This window comes from Protopterus annectens, chromosome 2.part1, assembly GCF_019279795.1.
Source record: "Protopterus annectens isolate FY-2018-M chromosome 2.part1, PAN1.0, whole genome shotgun sequence".
NCBI classification, from domain to species: domain Eukaryota; kingdom Metazoa; phylum Chordata; order Ceratodontiformes; family Protopteridae; genus Protopterus; species Protopterus annectens.
In genome coordinates this window covers 1,119,481,701-1,119,503,870 of record NC_056729.1, presented here as the reverse complement: position 1 = coordinate 1,119,503,870, position 22,170 = coordinate 1,119,481,701, and the positions used below count along the sequence as shown (strand labels likewise).

At 33.8% G+C, this 22,170-nt stretch overlaps 1 protein-coding gene across 6 annotated transcripts in view; it reads left to right on the top strand.

Moving 5' to 3' along the window:
* Positions 1–22,170, top strand: part of LOC122794349 (cysteine-rich secretory protein 2-like) — a 641,399-nt gene that overhangs the window by 391,279 nt on the left and 227,950 nt on the right. The window lies entirely within an intron of this gene.

Genomic DNA, 22,170 nt, shown 5'->3' with positions numbered 1-22,170 from the left:
GAAATCTGCTGCTATCCTGTGTTCATCCTTGGCCACGCCCCCTACAAGTTCCTTCTTGATCACATTGAACACTGGAATCTAGTAAGACAAGGGATGAAGATAAGAGACCCAAACTGATTTGAGTTACCTCTGGATTTTGTGATAAATGACACCATAGATTCAGAAACTGAACACAACAGTTAAAACTGGATATAAATAGTGATGTGTCTAGTATGCAGCACAGAAACACTGACTTATTGAGAGTGGATTAAACAAGATTTTTTTTTTAAATTTACCTTGAACACCAGACTGCTGAATAGATTCATGGAAAACTGATGAGCTGTTAGGTTGTTTTGGGCAGATCAAACTGAGATGATGAATCATCCACATATGAAAATATGGATAACCTGAAGTCTGAAAAATGCTAAGACTGGGGCTTAGTGCTTTGTGAAAACACTTGGAGTAGTGGAAAGACCAAAAGACAATGATGTATACTGAAACTGCAGTCCCAAGGCAAAGAATCTTAGGTAACACCTATGCATTTTGTGGACTGGGTTGTGTAAAGAACTTGTCAAAGTGAGCATCTTGAAGTTTGGGATGAAAGGAAAAGTATTCAGCTTTCAAATATATGATATGTGTTTCCATATGCCTTACTTTCTGGGGACCAGAAATATTTTGTAATATAAAACCTTTACCCCTTTGGGATGGAGGCATTGTTTCTTTTATTCCCTGTGACAGCAAATCTAACAGAACCAAAGGAAATAGATGGACTTCATTTTCTGGAGGATGAAAGATCCCTGATAGAGGGATATCAGGATACACAAAACAATCCTGATTATTTTTATAACCCAAACATCTGAAGTTATCATCTTCCAGAAACACATCTTCCTGGACACAGTATCTACTGTATTAAAAGCACACTTAATAGTATACTTAGTGAATTGCAATGCAGTGTTTAACATACCTATCAAGGAATATTTAGTGACAAATTAAAGAAATTAAGCTAAAGTTTGCTGCATGTTAGGAAAAATAGATAAAAGATACTTGGACATGTGAGTCAGAAAATGTATAGCTTTGAAAGCCAGAGTGGTGGATATGTAGTCATTTTTTCCAAATCTGTTAAAAGAAATACCACCATAGTCATTTGGGATAGGGTTAGAAGTTGAAAGACCTTAGATCTGTCACAATCCATATAAATAGTAGCATGGTCTGCAACAGGTTTCTGTAAATAAATTTATAAGTGTCAGGCAGCCTGTAAAGTCTGTCAAGTTTTATAAGGGGCAGGGTATTAGGAATCTAGAAAACAGAGGAAGAAGCAAGTGCATCATTCAAGACCCCTAAACTTGGTGGAATGGCTACTGGTTTAGGGGAATCCATACCCAATAATTTATAATATCTTTTGTGAGATTCTGATAATTCTCTACCTTCTCTTTTCAAATATTCCTTCACTTTGAAATTGAATCACCAAAAGAAATATCCTTATTGGTATAATCTGAAGAAACAGTATCTTCTGTTTCAGACTCACAAGACGTAGGGGATGCTAGCTGCTAGGCATAGTCCATACCCGCAAGATCTGATTGTGAAAGTACCTCTTCACCTGAGGAAGAGGGGTATTTCTTTCTCTTAACTAGTGTTGAAACTAGAAGCAAATGCAGAAAGACCGAATTAGCTTAAACCGACCTTAAACAAAACAATATTAGTCTTCTTGCGATTTTTTTCTGGGTAAAATAGGTAGAAAGTGTTTGAGTCCTCTTTGTAGGAGTTTCTATCCTTAATGTTGTAGAAGGGGTGTCTGAGGACCTTACCTCCATCAAAGATCTAGTGAAATCCTCCTTCATCAATACCTGGGGAATGCCATCCTCACCCCTCAAAATTATGATCCTAGGTTCTGCCTTCTCAGCTGATGCTTGATGTATGGCAGATGTGCTTAGATCCTGGACAATAGTGACTTCCTAAGTGGATGGCTGGAGGGACCAGGATAAATAGACTGATGGTCTGAGGGCTGTGAGAATGAATCATAGAAGAAGCCAGACCAAGACTGTAGAATAGAGGACAAAATCCAATATTCCTCAGATACTTCTTACAACACCATTCTCTTTTGGAGAAGGAATGGCCAGCAAAAGATATTCAGTGACAGTGGTCTGATGTGCCAACTGTTTAAGGTGCTTATTTTCAAAAATATTTATAGATTCTTGTCTGCTCCTTATGGTTTTGGGAGAAAATGAAAGGCAAATCTAAGATGTAGTATTGTGTTGATCCCCTAAACAAGGGGCCTGCAACCTGTGGCTCTGGAGCTGCATGCGGCTCTTCCACCCCTCTGCAATGGCTCCCTGTAGCTTTGAAAAATAATGGCCACTCTGCAGCAAGACACACATACACTGGGAGCGATTGAGTGATGGATTTTAAATATTGCTCTTATAAACTTGCTAGAATAACATGGTTTCTTTTACCATGCATTCCACACACACTGAGAGTGATCGAGCAATTCCTTGGCAGCATCAGCATCTCCTGAAAGGTTTCCGTACCTCTCCATCATACCTCTGAAACTCTTAACCACAAGAAATCTGGACAGAGCCACAAATAAAGGTGGAACAAAGGAAGAAAAATAGGGACAGATTTTAAATATTCCTCTTAGAAACTTAGAAACTTGCTTGACTAACACTGTTTCTGTTAACATGCATTTTCCACACACACACACACACACACACACACACACACACATACACACACACACACACACACACACACACACACACACACACACACACACACACACTTACCTGTCAACTGTACTGATTTTCACAGAATGTCCTGATTTTGTGCCTCATATTTTTGGTCTGTTTCTCATAAAATTGTGGTTTTCTGGTAAATCATTGGCAAATTATTTAGAGCTGATGCCAGAAACTATAGATAGACATTGGAGCTTCAGACTTCATACTCTTCAGAAAATACATGCTAATGCAAAACCTGTTCTCTCAACTTTCTAATTTTGTAAGAGCAATATTTAAAGAGTCCCTATTTTTGGGCTTTTGTCTCCCCCATTATTTATGGCTTTGTCCAGATTTCTTGCTCTAAGAGGATGAAAGGTATCATTCACACACACACACACACACACACACACACACACACACACACACACACACACACACACACACACACACACAAAGAGCAGTCAAGCAATCCCAATAAAAATCTCAACAAAGGAACAAAAATAGGGATGAATTTTAAATAGTGCACTTATAAACTTAGTTCATTTATATATTGTATAATAACTACATATAAAACTCAATATGCTGTGTTATCTTCATTTTATGGGTCAAATATGTTTTGTGGCTCCAGATGAATTTTATTTGGTAGGAGAAAGGCCAAAATGGCTGTTTTGATAGGGAAGGTTGCAGACCCCTGCCCTAAACAAAAACAAAAGATGAATGGTGTGCTTTTAGGGAATCTGTCTGCCTCACAAACATTTACCCTTTTTGACAGACATAAGTTAAATTTGAATAAACTTTTCTTTAGAAAAAGGAAGGTTCATCAGTGGAGATCCTTATCACCCAAAATTGTAACTGAAGCTAGTCAATGAAACTCATGACGGTGAGCTGATGAGGTCTGTTTAAGTGTATTTATGGCAGAAATGTTCTGATTGTTGATGTGCTTATACATCTCTGTTACAACAGCACTTCTGTCTTGCACTGGGGTGAATGTACAGTGCATAAGGAAGGGGCTCAGTGCTTTGTAGACTGGCTAAATGTCTGATCTTTCTCAGGATATATCCTGTATTGCTATGGCTACTGCAACAGTGATCTAGTGGAGAACATCTGTCTGTTGCTGTAGGATTTGCTGCATAAGTTTACATTAATGTGGAAATCAGTGTGAAAGTCAGCCATACTTTTTGACCAGTGTTGCAATCTGCCGTAATTTTGCTGTTTATTTTTTTTTAAATAGTGTGTTTTTGTGGACAGTTTGTGGATTGTAGTTAAGAATATTAGAATAAACAGTACAGAAGAGGAGGTTTTGTTTTATAAAACAGTGCTTGAGATTAAGAAATAACTCTTTTTTTCTCATTTAAACTGCTACAGCTGCAAGATGCAGTGCTAAACAATCATCTCTAAACTGGGTGTAATTACTGCCAGTGCTAAACAACTCTTTTTGTCAGTAGTTACCACTGGTAGCCCATGCATCTCATTAACACAGGCACCCTCCTTATACATGCACACACACACACACACACACACACACACACACACACACACACACACACACACACACACACACACACACACACACACACACACACACACAAACACACACACGCACATGCACAGCTACACTGTGAATCCTCTGCTTAATCCCATACTGTGGCAACCCAGTCAGGCACACACTAACACACATACAGGAACACATAGTCATCAGAAACCACTCATACCCCCCCAAACATGCAAACACACTGCCACATACATACCCACACTAACACTCTCCACTCCACTATATCTCTGCTTTATCTTCCCTTAGCTCATCTTTAATGCAGTTTCCTTGACTGAAGATAATGGGGGAATATGTCATTTTGGCTGTGTTGATTAACACAGTTGGACATGCTGATTTACACAGCCATGCAATTAGAATTGCATAATCCCCTTCCCACAGCCATTTTTAGGGGAGAGCACGTGGATGATTACCATTAGCCACTGCCCTGGAAAACCTCATTAGCATTTAGCATGGCCATGGAAATGACCCTCCACTGTGATTCTAATGACCATTTAGAAGCACTGCAGTGGGCCTGTCTCTATGAGTCAGAATAGCTGTTCATGGTTGGTTGCTGATATTAGGGGTTATTACTCATGGTATCCCATTCTGAATCCTAGGGTACTAGTACAGAAGTGGGTCTTTATAATCTATTTAGAGAGATTAAAACACTTCACATATTTACACTGGTGATATGCTTTGCTCTTGTGAGCTTGCAAAATCCTACTTCATAAGCAGAGTACTGGGTTAAGGTGTTTGTTCTGGGAAAAGATTACTGCACAGCATTACTCTAAAAGAAGGAACATCTGTACATGTCTTCAAGATGTAATTTATTTATTTATTAACATTTGATTACCTGGAAAGTCCAACTGGGTAGCTACCCACTTTCAGTGGTGGACCCGGGAGAAAACCTCTCAGGTATTACAAAAACATTTTGAGAAAATAATTTAACAAGCTGAAAAATAATTAGTAAAAACTACAAGAAAAACCTAGCCAAGCTAGACTTTTCAATGCGTGGTAAATTAAACCTTCTGTGACAGAGACCCATAGGATATATACAGATAGCTCCTTAAGGACATCAAGAGTTTCAGTTATGGGGGCGTGGCTAGGATGTAGACTGTTCTTTTCTCAGCTCTGCACTCAAAAGATATTTCTGACAGGAATTTTTAAAAACTAGATATTGTAGACAAACCTATTTTGTTGAATTACTTCTAATATCACTAGAAGTCTACAGTGCAAAAAAATTGGCTTTAAACATTATTTTTCCTGTCAAAAACAAGAAGGAAGGTATCTGAATCTACTGAAAATGAGCTTTTCTAAGCATACCACACAGAACCAGATGATGAAAAAGGAGATACAGTCTTTATTAAATGCTATACAAGACTTGTCAGTGAAATTTGACAAAATGAATACCAAACTGGACACTTTTGAGGAGAGATCTACAAAACAAATACAGCAACTACAAGAAATAATGATGCAACAGAAGTCTCAAATAGCTGACATAGAGAGATCCTTAAATGATACTGAGGGCAGACTCTCAGAACAAGATCTTCAGCTACATTTTTATCACAACAAAATGCTTCATTACAAAATAAAATAGAGGATCTAGAGAACAGGTCCAGACGAAATAACCTTCGCATCTATGGGCTACCAGAGAAAACAGAGGGAGATAACATGGTGACTTTCCTTACTACCTGGTTACCAGAAGTTTTAAAATTGCCTGAAGCTCTTTCTTATGGAATTGAAAGAGCCCACAGATCCTTAAGAGCTGCTTCATCAACCATCAAATCAAAAAATCACCCGAGATCAATAATAGTAAAGTTTTTTCATCACAGGACAAGGAACTTATTTTAAAAACAGCATGGTCAACTTCTCCAGTTAAATACAAAGACAACATAATCAGATTTGATAATGATTATTCTGCTGGAGTTATAACTACAAGAAAAGAATGTCTCCCTCTGATAAAGGAACTGAAAAAAAGACAACTTAAAGTCCACTTGCTGTTCCCTGCAAGAATAAAAATATTTTTTTACTGAAAGTCCTAAAACTTTTGACACTCTGCAAGCAACAGTTTCTTATCTTTCAGCTAATAAAACCTTGGATAATGTGGAAGAAATGGATTTCTCTCAATTTGGGGTTAAGCGTCACTTAGAAAAAAATGAATGGAGCACTGCTGACAAGAAGAAGAAGAAACAATAAAAGACATATGAAAAACACAAACATTATTGTCTTCTATTTGCTCTGTAAGGCAAACAAGTTCTTTGAAAGCATTCATGCTTTACACATGTGTCAGTCTTTGAAACAATATAAATACAAGATAAGCAGGACATTTTATAACTAAAGGAAACAACCTTAAAGAAAGCAAGGTAACATATCTTTCTCTATTACAGTGTAAATACTTACAGTCATGATTTTTCTAACTCTAAATGATGTTTAGATAGTTCATTTATAAATTACCTGCCTTTTACTGCTAGTATAGAATATGATGTATTTACACTGACATATAAATGTGGTGTGTTTAAATGAGCATGATTCCTTTTTATATTATTTACACTAAGCTGCATGAAATATCTAAACTGATGTATTTAATACACATAATAATATATAAAAACTGATAGTAATAACTGTCAAAAAGTGCCTTGAAAAGTAATTATCTATTCTTTGATGCTAAAAGTGCCTTTTTGACTAACAAACAACTGTTTGGCTTGTATATCTGCCCTTAATGTTAAGAAAACTAATAGAAGTTTAATGAGCTGGTGTTCAGTTTAAAAAAGCCCTAAAAACTTCACTTATTTTGTTTTTGTCTTCCTGCCATGGTCACGAGCTGGGAACTCTTATTTTACCACCCCTGAATGAAGGTTCTTCAGTTAGAATCCTTTACAGTGTGTTAAACCTTCTAACAGCACAAAATGAAAGTAAACAGTCATGAGTGATGTCAGCACTAAAACAAGACAGTATGGGTGTGGTGTCAGCTCCTAAGCTACTTAAAGTAACCAGCACACTATTTATGTGATGGCAAAGTGCTTTTACAGTTTTAACAAATATTAAAAGTACACTGAAGTACCTAATGAATTTAGAAGGTATCAACACATATATGACATTTTATTATATTGTAATATTTGTTATTCGTTTTGAACTGTACACATAAACAGCACACAAAGCTTAAAAAGAAGTATATCACTTGGAAGAGACTGTATGAATAGTTAACACATACAGACGTTACTATAATCTTTTCTGATAAGATCACCCACGTAAATTACTATAATTTAACTTAATTTTATAAAAATGTAATATATTTAAGTCCTTGACTGGAACTATATAACATATTTGTAAACACACTGCAGCTAATGTACTCAACCTTAAGGATAGTAAGTCAATTAAGGTTCATGAATGTAGCTATGTGTTATTAGGCATTTTAAGGGTAAAACGGAGTTGCTGTTTAATTATCAAGATACTCTGTAAATATTAAATTGTTCAAGTAGCACAATCATTAAGCAGTAATGAGCAAGAAAAAATCTCAGACTTGCTTATGATATTGTTTTTTATATATGTATATATATATATATATATATATATATATATATATATATATATAGGAAAGAACTGCTGAATTATAAGTATGCTTTTATTAAAGGCAAGTTATATTAATATTGAACATCCTCAATGAAAATGAATGGTTGTGTAGAGACACAGTAACTCCCATTATATAACCAAGGCTAAAGAGATTGTCTTGTATGTCTAAATTGATCAGCCTTGAACCTTAGATTGCAAATAGACATGCAACATACTTTTACTTATAATACTGAATATATATTATATAACATCACAAACACTAAAGCCATTGTCAGCTAAATCTCATATCAATCAGCATTAAAATATGATTTGAATAGCATAGGCATTTACTAACATATTACTGTTGGTACCTGATATGCATATAAGTAACAGGTCTAATTTCTGTCTATGAAAGTAAATACCAGGCTGTGTGCATTTGTTAATTATGAAACAAGAGCGTGCTATCTATTCTTTTTAATATTCTATAGGTATGTACTTGTTAGAGACACACACATGCTGCAAAGCTGCTAGTTATTGCATATTCATTAATATATTTCTGACTGCAGTGTTATAAATATATGGTGTGGACCACTTGAGTTGAGAATATGTCTCTATATTGGGCATGTTCTCTGTTTGAATGTTGTATATTATCTATAATATGATATGGAGTACCCTCACTAAATTAAAAGAAGCCACAACAGAAACAAATATTTATTAAAAAGGGAGAAGGATGAAGAGAAAAATGAAGGAAAATGGTTGATGATCATATAAGGTTAACTTTTCCTGTGTATGTAGAAGAGTTGACAGTAATAAGTATCAAACAATTGTGTTATAGCATATTTAAAGCATACTTTGCTTCTCATCTTTTCCAACCTTACAGTTATAACGCTGCAGATAAATCCTGTAATATCATAAGGAGTATGAGTTGCTATTTGACATATGACATATGTGGTACACTAGCGATGAAATATGCCAGTGGCACTAATAAATATATAGGAATTGCTAAGAAATATAGTCTTAAACTATATAATACCAATGCCAAAAACAAATTAGTAGCATTCATACCACTAAAATATGACTTTTTGAATTAAAAGAAAACTATAAGATTACTGATAAATGACAATACAAATGTAACGTTATAGTCATTGTTATGGATACTTTCTGATTTAATCAACTTGTGGCATGGTTAACTGATGCATATAATGCTTAACATTTTTTATGTATGTATGCATATATGTGTGTATGTATGTATGTGTATATATATATATGTATATGTATGTATATGTATGTATGTGTGTATATATATGTATATATATATGTATATGTATGTATATATATGTATATATATATATATATATATATATATATATATATATATATATATAGGTAGACCATTACAATAAATTTGATACCTATGAATGCCACTCACACTATAAGGGAGATAGACAGCAAGCATATTATTTTTAAGATGCATAACCATTATTGCTTCACAAAAGATATATTAAAATAAAAGATTTTCCTTTACAATTTAAACAAAACCAAATAGTTAAGTATTAAATCTGTGTATAGTTGAGTTGCCTTAGTGTTTTATAAAATATTAAAAATAGATAAAGACTGTATTTAAGTAATCTGTAAAGACAGATACATGTATACTTAAAAGATATATAAGATACTTTTCATTATAAATCTACCATATGGGGGGGAGGATGCTGAAATGCAGACTTAGAGAGATCGCTTGAATGATTAGATCATTCAAGGATGAGATGTTTTTTCTCATGGAGGGGTTTGGTGGTTGTTTATCTTATATTGTTCTCAGTTATGATCTTGTAATTTACTTTTATTGGGTGTCTATAATCTATTGTAATACTGTTGGAAGAAGAAAAAACAAGTCATTCTCTTCATGTACACACATCTACACATTGTTACGAGTATATGAATATGGATAAAAGCAAAGCTAATATAAATCCAATTGCAAAATGTATATCTCTTAATGTAAATGGTTTAAATAATAGCTGCAAAAGGGGAAGTCTTTATAGATATTTAAAGCTATGTGAAGCGCAACTAGTATTTTTACAGGAAACACACCTTACACAGGAAGACATAAATAAAATAAACAATAAAAATTATACAATACTAGTAAGTTCCACCTATAATCAGAAGCAAAGGGGAGTAGCAATTTTGTGGAAAAACACTACTTTAATGCCTAAAATCATAAACACGTTCCATGACAACTCAGAAATGTTTTGTTTAGTGACAATATCTATCATTGAAATGACATATACATTAGTGAATATTTATTACATACCAGGACTAGGTGTTAGAGTGGCCAAACAACACTTAGAAGACATTGTACAATATACCAAAGGCAATTTAATCATAGCTGGAGATTTCAATTGCATTATAAAAGAAACTGACACAAATACTAAAACTACATGTAAGAGATCACCTTTAACAAAGTTGTTATCTGAGTTTGTTGAAACTTTTAATATAGTTGACATAAATGAGTATGCTATCCCAGATTCACTATTCTTTATACATTTTTCCCATAGACATAATACATACTCTAGAATAGATAGAGTGTACATAACAAAGGATTTAACTTCTAAATTAAATAAAGTCAAGACAATTTCATGTCCATTTTCAGACCATAACACCATAACATTTGAGATAGACTTATGTTTCAAGAGAAGGATATCAGTAACAAGAATACCATCTTACATAACAAATCTCAAAGATTTTAAGGAATTTTATATTAAAGAGACACAAACATTCCTAGATATCAATCTTACAAAAGATGTATCTGAAATATATATATGGGATGCATTGAAAGCATACCTATATGGAAGAGCGGTGGGATGGTATAAAATAAACAAAAGCAGTGGAATAAGGAATTAATGGAATTACAGTCAAAAGTTGATAATTTAAAGCTTGATATTCAAAATGGAAACACCAACTTAATAAAAGAACTAGAAGATACTAATAAAAAATACTCAGAGATGCTACACCACAAAACAATGATCAACTTAGAAAAAATTAAACTATGTTACTAGTCAATGAACCCTAAAAACCAATGAAGAATAGCAAATAGGACTAAAAAAATTATTAAAACAAATCAAATCAAGGAAATACATAATATAGAAACCAAAAAGAATGTATCTGATTTAGAAGGAATACTAGAAGCTTTTAGGCTATTTTTTTCATAAACTTAATAATCAAAATGAGAAAACAGAAACACATTCAGTATTGAAAGCTTTTCTCAAAAACAATATTAAAGTTAGGTTATTAGAGGAGCAGGTACAACTAATAGATAAACAAATAACAATGACATAACTTAAAGCTGAAGTAAATAAGCTAAAATTAAACAAAGCTCCAGGTATAGATAATATCACCTAAGAAATGTTTAAATTACTATCAAATGAGGCTTTGCTGTTGTTATTGAATGTCTTTACATCAGTTAAAAATGGTAAAGACATTCCTCCTTCTTGGAAGTACACATTAATATCACCAATTCTGAAACAAAATAAAGATCCCAGTGAATGTTCATCATACAGACCCATTTCACTTCTTAATATAGATTATAAAATTTTTATGGCAATACATGCTGCTCGAATAAAACAATTACTACCACTTTTGATAGAGGAGGATCAAACAGGTTTTATAAAATATAGGAACACTTATGACAACATTAAAAGAATTCTTTCTGTAATTGATTATATAAATGTCACAAAAAACAAAATGAATGTTATTAGCTTAGACATAAATAGCGCATTTGATTCAGTGAACAGGGATTATCTGTGGCTAGTTTTAGAAGAATGTGGCTTCTCAAACAACTTCACTTTGTTAATAAAATCATTATATGAAAAATCATTGGCTTATATAAAATTGGGATCTTGTCTGTCTAAATCTATTAAAATAACTAAGGGCACAAAACAAGGCTGCCCTCTTTCTCCATTATTGTTTGCGCTAGTCATTGAACCCTTAGCAAATAATATACGTATGGATAAATATATTGAAGGAATACAACTAGACAACAACCTAGAGCTTAAAGTTCAACTTTTTGCTGATGATATTTTAATTACCTTAATAATAATAGCAGTTTAAAAGCATTATGGGACTCAATTCAAAACTTTCAAAACTTTTCAAGTCTTAAATTTAATGAGAACATAACAAATGTATTGCTTATAAATACTAATAAAAAAGATCTAAATAAAAAATACCATAAATATATCTCTACCGATAATATAATTAAATACTTGGGAATTATAATAACTAACAACCTAGATACTACAATTGAAACAAATTATAAAGAGACCTTAAATAATATTAAAAATCTAATACAAAGATGGAATAAATTCTTCTTTTCAATGGAAGAAAGGCTTTATATAATTAAAATGATCATATTTCCAAAAATTCTTTATGTCATACAAGCTTGTTCTTTGCCACCAGCTAAATTGCACCTAAAACAATTAAATGATTTAATGGTAAGATTCCTATGGTATCCAGAAAAACCAAGGATAGCTATGAAGTATCATCTAGATGATTGGGATATAGGTGGCATAGGTTTATCAGACATAGAAATATATTTGCATTCATCCATTATTAAAACAATATCATTATGGCTAAATACAAAATATACATCAAAATGGAAGCTAGTTCATGAGAGAATCTGGTTAAAATCAGGATTTGTAGTAGCAAATAAGTATACAGATTTCATACCAAACAATTTTCTATGGCTGATGAAGGAATATATGATGATACATAAGAATAAAAATATAAGTTCCAAATACATTACTTATACATTAAAAATTTTCCAAAATCTTATTAATAGCAATCCTGATATTAAAGCATGGTCATTTATTTTATATCCAGTAGTACACACAAGGTAATATAATAACATTTAATAGGAGGTAGTCAACATGCTTAAAGAAAAGGGATTAATATATTGGCATCAATTGCTAAACTCTGGAAAACCTCTGACAATAGACCAGATTAAACAGAAATTAAATATGGAAGATAGTCCGTGGTTACATGTACAAGAATTAAGACAGTATATATTAAGCAAACAAGAAACAATGCAACCATCAATAAGGCAAAATGTTCCTAACCTTATAGAACATATAATATTACTAACAAATCAACCCATTACTGGAAAGGGATACTTATCATCTATTTATAAAACAAACAAAAATAAAAATGCATAATAATGACAAAATATGGAATTATTATAGATCAGTTAATGGACATGTGCCAAATGACAGAGATAAAAAACTAATTCTTCTCTCTCCAAAGCAGACATCACTTTCATTACATTGGAGACTTTTTACATGGCAATTCATACACAGATCTTATGTAACCCCTCATAAAATGGAACTTATGTTTAAGAAAAATATTGGCTGCTGGAGATGTGATTTATCAATAAAAGCAGACTGGCAACATATGTTCTACTTAATGCCATTTGATTAAACCATATTGGGATAAAATAAATTATTTTCTGCAAATGGTATTCAATGATATATTCCAGATTTTCAAATCTATTATTTTGTTTAATGCAACTGTACCTGACTGTGTGCCAAGAACAAAATATGTAATCTTATGGACTCTCCTAGCTATTGCAAGGAAGAACATTACATCAAACTGGAAATCCAAAGCTTCTCCAACTTTTAAGCAATTCATGAATATGGTGTCAGCAGTATCGCAATTGGAAATTAACACTATTAAAGGAAGAACTGAAAGAACTACGTCATTATACGTAGCATGGCAAAAGTAACTGAAATACTGGAGAATAATGACTGCAGTAGATTATAATCAGGAAACAATTGTATAGAAAGTCAATTATATGTCAACAATAGACACCCTTGTAAATACTTTATTTTGGTTTTAATGTTTGATATCTGTTTAGAGGTTTTAGCCTACCTTTTTAAATAATTTGTAAATACTTCATTGTCATAAATAACCTGCATTCATGTTTTCTTGTTTTTGGAAATGAATAAAAATATTAAAAAAAAAAAAGAGTTTCAGTTATATAACTTTTAAACGTCCATGACTTCTTTAATCTTTACGGACAAAGTTGCACAAACAAAGCCACATAGCACTAATCATAGACAGGAATGCTTCAGCTTTCTTATAACCTCATCAACACAGCACAAGTGGACTGCTTAGCTATACTGTTGAAACCAGGTTCATTAAACCCAACTGATGTCTAAACCATTAAGGTGTCTGCAAAATATTCCAACCAATAACTAAACCAAAAAGTAAAAAGTTAACACAGACCAACCAATTAGTAAAAATGGAAAAAAGTCATGGAGATTCAGAAGCCATATAGCTAAAACATTTGATGTTCTTAAGGTGTAATTTGCATATATCCCATGGGCCTCTAATACAGAAGGTTAAAGGTAGCACACAGTGAAAACTCTAACTTGGCTAGGTTTGTGTGACCTGTTTACTTTTTGGTTTAGTTGTTAGTTGGGATATTTTTCAGACACCTTAATGGTTATGGACATCAGCTGGGTTTAATGTCCCTGTGTTTCTAGAGTATAGCTGAGTAGTCTAATTATGCTATAACTGTATTAAGGCTCATGATCAGTTTTTGGTTTTGTTGGCTTGAATCATCCATAAAAAATTAAAATGAAAAAAAAAAAGCTATAGATGTTCAGAAGCCATGGAGATCCTTGTTTTAAGATGCCACACAGTGAAAACTCTAGCTTTACTAGATTTGTCTTGTGTTTTTTGCTAACTGGTTGGTCTGTGTAACTTTTTTTGGTTTAGTTGCTAGTTGGGATCATTTGCAAATGTGTAACTTTTTGGGGGTTTAGTTGTTAGTTTGGATCTTTTTAAATCCTACAACTTAAATACTTGACATTAGAAACCTCTCCCCTCCTCCCAAAAGGAGAGATATCTATACCAAACGATTGCAGCCCCCAAACATCTCCAGCCCAAGTGAGAACTGCACACTCCAAAGCAAAGAACGCAGCGTGCATGGGACCTGTTGGTGCCGCCGGCTGTGTGCTCCACTGACTCAATGAGGAATTAAACCCACAGCTAGGACAGCTGTTTAATCAAAGTCTTACCTCTGGATACATGCGTTCAGGAGTGGCACTGCAACTGTGGTCCCACTTCACAAAGGCTGTGCCTCCACCGACCCTGGAAATTACCGCCCATTAGCCTGACAAGCCTTATCTGCAAAGCCATGGAGAGGATCATAATGGACCTCATAAATAAAGACATAGGAATTTGCAGACTTTGGATCCAACCCAGTTTGGCTTTGTCAAAGGCAGATCATGCCTTTTAAACTTGGTTGACTTCTTGAAACAGTCACCAAAGCCATTGGCGAGGGAAAGGCAGTCCATACAGCCTACCTCGATCTGGCTAAGGCCTTCGATACAATACCCCACTCGGGTATCATTGAAAAACTCATCAGCTTAAATGTTAACCCATACATCACAAGATGGGTTGCAAACTGGCTTAGGGACGGGACCCACAGGGTTAGAGTTGCTGGCCATGTCAGACTCCAAAACCTGTCACAAGTGGTGTCCCACAGAATCAGTCCTGGCCCACTCTTGTTTGGCATCTACTTTTCCGAAGTACAAGCAAACACTGGGAGGGTTATGAGCTGACAAAGTTTGCAGATGACTGCAAACTGGGCGCCATAGTAGAAAACACATCTGACACAGATATCCTTCAGAAGGGTCTCACAGAAACGGATAACTGGTGCCAGAGCCACGGCCCAAAGTTAAATGCCAAAAAATGCATAGTCATACCTTTGGGAAAAACAAGGTTACCCCTAGCTACCAAATAGGTGGCAATCCACTGAGCACAGAAGAAGTTATCAGGGACCTGGGGACCCAGGTTGATAGTAGTCTGTCATTCGACACCCATGTAGCTAAAGTAGTTAGGAAGACTTTCTACATTGCCCACCTTATCATGAAGGGATTCTCATCTAGATCAAGGAGGTCATAGTCTCCCTTTATTCATCACTCATCAGACCAATGATTGAGTACAATGCCCCATTTGGGATGTATCTGACCCGACACCTGCAGCAGCTGGAGAGGCCACAAAAGTTCCTCACCAAAAGGATAAAGGGTCTCAAAATCTGTCCTATGCTGCCCGACTGAAAGAACTCCAGCTCTATTCAGTCGCAGCTTGCTCAGAGGTGACCTTTGCCTAACATACAAGGGCCATGTCAAACCCAGATTTGATGAATATGCTTCCACCTCAAAAATCTAGATCCATCAGGAGCCACAAGGGCGGGAGACTTAAACCTCGACACCCGGCTATTAATAGGACGTGCTGGAGGGATAGATTCATTACCCAAAGACTCCTATGCTGTGGAACAAAATCCCGTACATGAGGCAGAGCACCTCGCTGGCCTTGTTCAAGAGAAATCTTGACCAATGGATGGGAGATCTGCGATACATGAATATACCCCAGGGATTACCTCAGTGTCACTGCTCGACAGAGGCACAGCAAAATAATGGGTATAGTTCCCATACTAAAGGGTGGCGTAAGCCACAAAACGATGGCCTAGGCTTGTAAATGCCCTCGGGCAGATAGCCTAGTATGAACCTATGAACCTATGAACCTATGAACCTATGATGGTATAAAAATAAACAAAAACAGTGGAATAAGGAATTAATGGAATTACAGTCAAAAGTTGATAATTTAAAGCTTGATATTCAAAATGGAAACACCAACTTAATAAAAGAACTAGAAGATACTAATAAAAAATACTTAGAGACGCTACACCACAAAACAATGATCAACTTAGAAAAAATTAAACTATGTTACTAGTCAATGAACCCTAAAAACCAATGAAGAATAGCAAATAGGACTAAAAAAATTATTAAAACAAATCAAATCAAGGAAATACATAATATAGAAACCAAAAAGAATGTATCTGATTTAGAAGGAATACTAGAAGCTTTTAGGCTATTTTTTCATAAACTTAATAATCAAAATGAGAAAACAGAAACACATTCAGTATTGAAAGCTTTTCTCAAAAACAATATTAAAGTTAGGTTATTAGAGGAGCAGGTACAACTAATAGATAAACAAATAACAATGACAGAACTTAAAGCTGAAGCAAATAAGCTAAAATTAAACAAAGCTCCAGCTATAGATAATATCACCCCAGAAATGTTTAAATTACTATCAGATGAGGCTTTTCTGTTGTTATTGAATGTCTTTACATCAGTTAAAAATGGTAAAGACATTCCTCCTTCTTGGAAGTACACATTAATATCACCAATTCTGAAACAAAATAAAGATCCCAGTGAATGTTCATCATACAGACCCATTTCACTTCTTAATATAGATTATAAAATTTTTATGGCAATACATGCTGCTCGAATAAAACAATTACTACCACTTTTGATAGAGGAGGATCAAACAGGTTTTATAAAAGATAGGAACACTTATGACAACATTAAAAGAATTCTTTCTGTAATTGATTATATAAATGTCACAAAAAACAAAATGAATGTTATTAGCTTAGACATAAATAGCGCATTTGATTCAGTGAACAGGGATTATCTGTGGCTAGTTTTAGAAGAATATGGCTTCTCAAACAACTTCACTTTGTTAATAAAATCATTATATGAAAAATCATTGGCTTATATAAAATTGGGATCTTGTCTGTCTAAATCTATTAAAATAACTAAGGGCACAAAACAAGGCTGCCCTCTTTCTCCATTATTGTTTGCGCTAGTCATTGAACCCTTAGCAAATAATATACGTATGGATAAATATATTGAAGGAATACAACTAGACAACAACCTAGAGCTTAAAGTTCAACTTTTTGCTGATGATATTTTAATTACCTTAAAAATAATAATAGCAGTTTAAAAGCATTATGGGACTCAATTCAAAACTTTCAAAACTTTTCAAGTCTTAAATTTAATGAGAACAAAACAAATGTATTGCTTATAAATACTAATAAAAAAGATCTAAATAAAAATACCATAAATATATCTCTACCGATAATATAATTAAATACTTGGGAATTATAATAACTAACAACCTAGATACTACAATTGAAACAAATTATAAAGAGACCTTAAATAATATTAAAAATCTAATACAAAGATGGAATAAATTCTTCTTTTCAATGGAAGAAAGGCTTTATATAATTAAAATGATCATATTTCCAAAAATTCTTTATGTCATACAAGCTTGTTCTTTGCCACCAGCTAAATTGCACCTAAAACAATTAAATGATTTAATGGTAAGATTCCTATGGTATCCAGAAAAACCAAGGATAGCTATGAAGTATCATCTAGATGATTGGGATATAGGTGGCATAGGTTTATCAGACATAGAAATATATTTGCATTCATCCATTATTAAAACAATATCATTATGGCTAAATACAAAATATACATCAAAATGGAAGCTAGTTCATGAGAGAATCTGGTTAAAATCAGGATTTGTAGTAGCAAATAAGTATACAGATTTCATACCAAACAATTTTCTATGGCTGATGAAGGAATATATGATGATACATAAGAATAAAAATATAAGTTCCAAATACATTACTTATACATTAAAAATTTTCCAAAATCTTATTAATAGCAATCCTGATATTAAAGCATGGTCATTTATTTTATATCCAGTAGCGTACACACAAGGTAATATAATAACATTTAATAGGGAGGTAGTCAACATGCTTAAAGAAAAGGGATTAATATATTGGCATCAATTGCTAAACTCTGGAAAACCTCTGACAATAGACCAGATTAAACAGAAATTAAATATGGAAGATAGTCCGTGGTTACATGTACAAGAATTAAGACAGTATATATTAAGCAAACAAGAAACAATGCAACCATCAATAAGGCAAAATGTTCCTAACCTTATAGAACATATAATATTACTAACAAATCAACCCATTACTGGAAAGGGATACTTATCATCTATTTATAAAACAAACAAAAAAATAAAAATGCATAATAATGACAAAATATGGAATTATTATAGATCAGTTAATGGACATGTGCCAAATGACAGAGATAAAAAACTAATTCTTCTCTCTCCAAAGCAGACATCACTTTCATTACATTGGAGACTTTTTACATGGCAATTCATACACAGATCTTATGTAACCCCTCATAAAATGGAACTTATGTTTAAGAAAAATATTGGCTGCTGGAGATGTGATTTATCAATAAAAGCAGACTGGCAACATATGTTCTACGAATGCCATTTGATTAAACCATATTGGGATAAAATAAATTATTTTCTGCAAATGGTATTCAATGATATATTCCAGATTTTCAAATCTATTATTTTGTTTAATGCAACTGTACCTGACTGTGTGCCAAGAACAAAATATGTAATCTTATGGACTCTCCTAGCTATTGCAAGGAAGAACATTACATCAAACTGGAAATCCAAAGCTTCTCCAACTTTTAAGCAATTCATGAATATGGTGTCAGCAGTATCGCAATTGGAAATTAACACTATTAAAGGAAGAACTGAAAGAACTACGTCATTATACGTAGCATGGCAAAAGTAACTGAAATACTGGAGAATAATGACTGCAGTAGATTATAATCAGGAAACAATTGTATAGAAAGTCAATTATATGTCAACAATAGACACCCTTGTAAATACTTTATTTTGGTTTTAATGTTTGATATCTGTTTAGAGGTTTTAGCCTACCTTTTTAAATAATTTGTAAATACTTCATTGTCATAAATAACCTGCATTCATGTTTTCTTGTTTTTGGAAATGAATAAAAATATTTAAAAAAAAAAGAGTTTCAGTTATATAACTTTTAAACGTCCATGACTTCTTTAATCTTTACGGACAAAGTTACGCAAACAAAGCCACATAGCACTAATCATAGACAGGAATGCTTCAGCTTTCTTATAACCTCATCAACACAGTACAAGTGGACTGCTTAGCTACACTGTTGAAACCAGGTTCATTAAACCCAACTGATGTCTAAACCATTAAGGTGTCTGCAAAATATTCCAACCAATAACTAAACCAAAAAGTAAAAAGTTAACACAGACCAACCAATTAGTAAAAATGGAAAAAAGTCATGGACATTCAGAAGCCATATAGTTGAAACATTTGATGTTCTTAAGGTGTAATTTGCATATATCCCATGGGCCTCTAATACAGAAGGTTAAAGGTAGCACACAGTGAAATCTCTAACTTGGCTAGGTTTGTGTGACCTGTTTACTTTTTGGTTTAGTTGTTAGTTGGGATATTTTCCAGACACCTTAATGGTTATGGACATCAGCTGGGTTTAATGTCCCTGTGTTTCTAGAGTATAGCTGAGTAGTCTAATTATGCTATAATTGTATAAAGGCTCATGATCAGTTTTTGGTTTTGTTGGCTTGAATCATCCATAAAAAATTAAAATGAAAAAAAAAAAAGCTATAGATGTTCAGAAGCCATGGAGATCCTTGTTTTAAAATGCCACACAGTGAAAACTCTAGCTTTACTAGATTTTTCTTGTGTTTTTTGCTAACTGGTTGGTCTGTGTAACTTTTTTTGGTTTAGTTGCTAGTTGGGATCATTTGCAAACGTGTAAATTTTGGGGGTTTAGTTGTTAGTTCGGATCTTTTGCAGGGACCTTAATGATTATGGACATCAACTGTGTTTAATGACCCTGTGTTTCTGGAGTATAGTAGAAACAGTCCACTTATGCTGTGCTGATGAGGTCATAAGAAGGCCAAAGTGTACATATCCACAGTTAGTGCACTTGGCTTTTGTTTGCATGACTCTGTCCATAAAGACTTAAAAAGAAAAAAAATCACAGATATTCAGAAACCGTATTGCTGAAACACTTGATGTCATTAAGGGGTCATTTGTATATATCCTGTGGGCCTCTGTTACAGGAGGTTTATGGCACCACACAGTGAAATCTCTAGCTTGGCTAGGTTTTTCTTGTAGTTTTTACTAATTGTTTGGTCTGAGTGACCTTTTTTTTACTTTTAAGCCTACAAAATAATACAAACACATCTACAGGTTAAATATGTATATCAAATTAGATGTAATGTGAAAACATTTGTTAAAAATTGATATATCTTATATGACAATGACTTAATTGTTATAGAAATTTTGGCCAGTTTTTAGAAGTTAAAGATGACGATATAATACATACAGAAATTGTAATATGAAGGGTTGTGGTACATTTGGCTAGAGAGTCAGAGGAGAGAAACCGATAGAAGTTAGAAGGGGAGTGAGGAAGGGAGAGTAAAGAGGTATAAGGTATGAAAAGGAACTTGTTTATGTTTAGGGATATAGTTTTTTCATTGGGGTTGTGCAAGATCAGAGACAGATTTTGGCTAAGAAATATTTCAGAATAGTTTTAAACAATCAGAGAGAGAGTATTAACCTGATGGATATAGGTAAGGTGTTCTAGGCTTTAGCAACATGGTCTGAGTACAGACCATGCCTAGTAGATTTGATAGGTTTGTGGACAGAGAAAGATGTTTTGGGTCATTAGATCATAATGACCAAGTTGAAACATAGTTATGTAGAATAGTATTTAGTGCCAGACAAGCAAATGGATGCTGTATGATTTTATAGGTGGTAAGAGTCTGTGTATATGTTAGTTGATGGGACAGTTCGAACCAAGTTAGGCTTTTTAGTGCTATATAGTGGTGAGTTCTGAAAGGGGTATTTGTGAAAATGTAGCCACTTTATTATAGCATTGTTTAAGCTTTGCTTTTTTGTGATGCCTGGAGTTAGCAAGGATGGGGGCACCATAAATTAGTGAGGGATGACATAAGTAGTGGCAGGTGTAGTTTTAGTTGTGTTGGTTATATATTTTTTGGTTCGTGCATGCAGGTCAAATTTAAGATTATCATCCACTATCATCCCTAATAATTTGCCATGAGAAGCAACCTCAGTGGTTGTATTATTAAGAGAGAGGAATTTGAATTTTGCTTTTTTATGAGGGATGGATTTGAGAAAAAGTAATTTGTTATTTTTTGGGTTGAGCGTGAGTTGTGAGCCATGTTTCAGAGTGGCTGTTAACGCTGAGTATTTCTTTGGATATATGCCAGGTTGTGCATTTGTGAAGTCATCTCTATATTGTATTAGAGAGCCCTGCTGTGTGATGTATGAAGGATATTGATGAGAATGTTAAAGAGGAGGATACCAAGGATAAAGCCTTGTGGTACACCATTGGGGACTGGAAGGTATGGAGAGAGGGTGTAGTGCCATTTTACTGCCTGATACCTATTGGATAAATAGCTTTTGAACCATAGAAAGGAGTACTGAGACAGACTTAGTGAGGACATTCGAAGTAGAATAATTCCATGATAAACTGTGTTGAAGGTTTTAGACAAGTCTAGAAATAAGGAGGGTATCAATCTGCCATTATCTTCAGCTATATGGACATTATCTATAATGGGTTAGAAGTGCAGTGTTAGTACTATGGGAGGG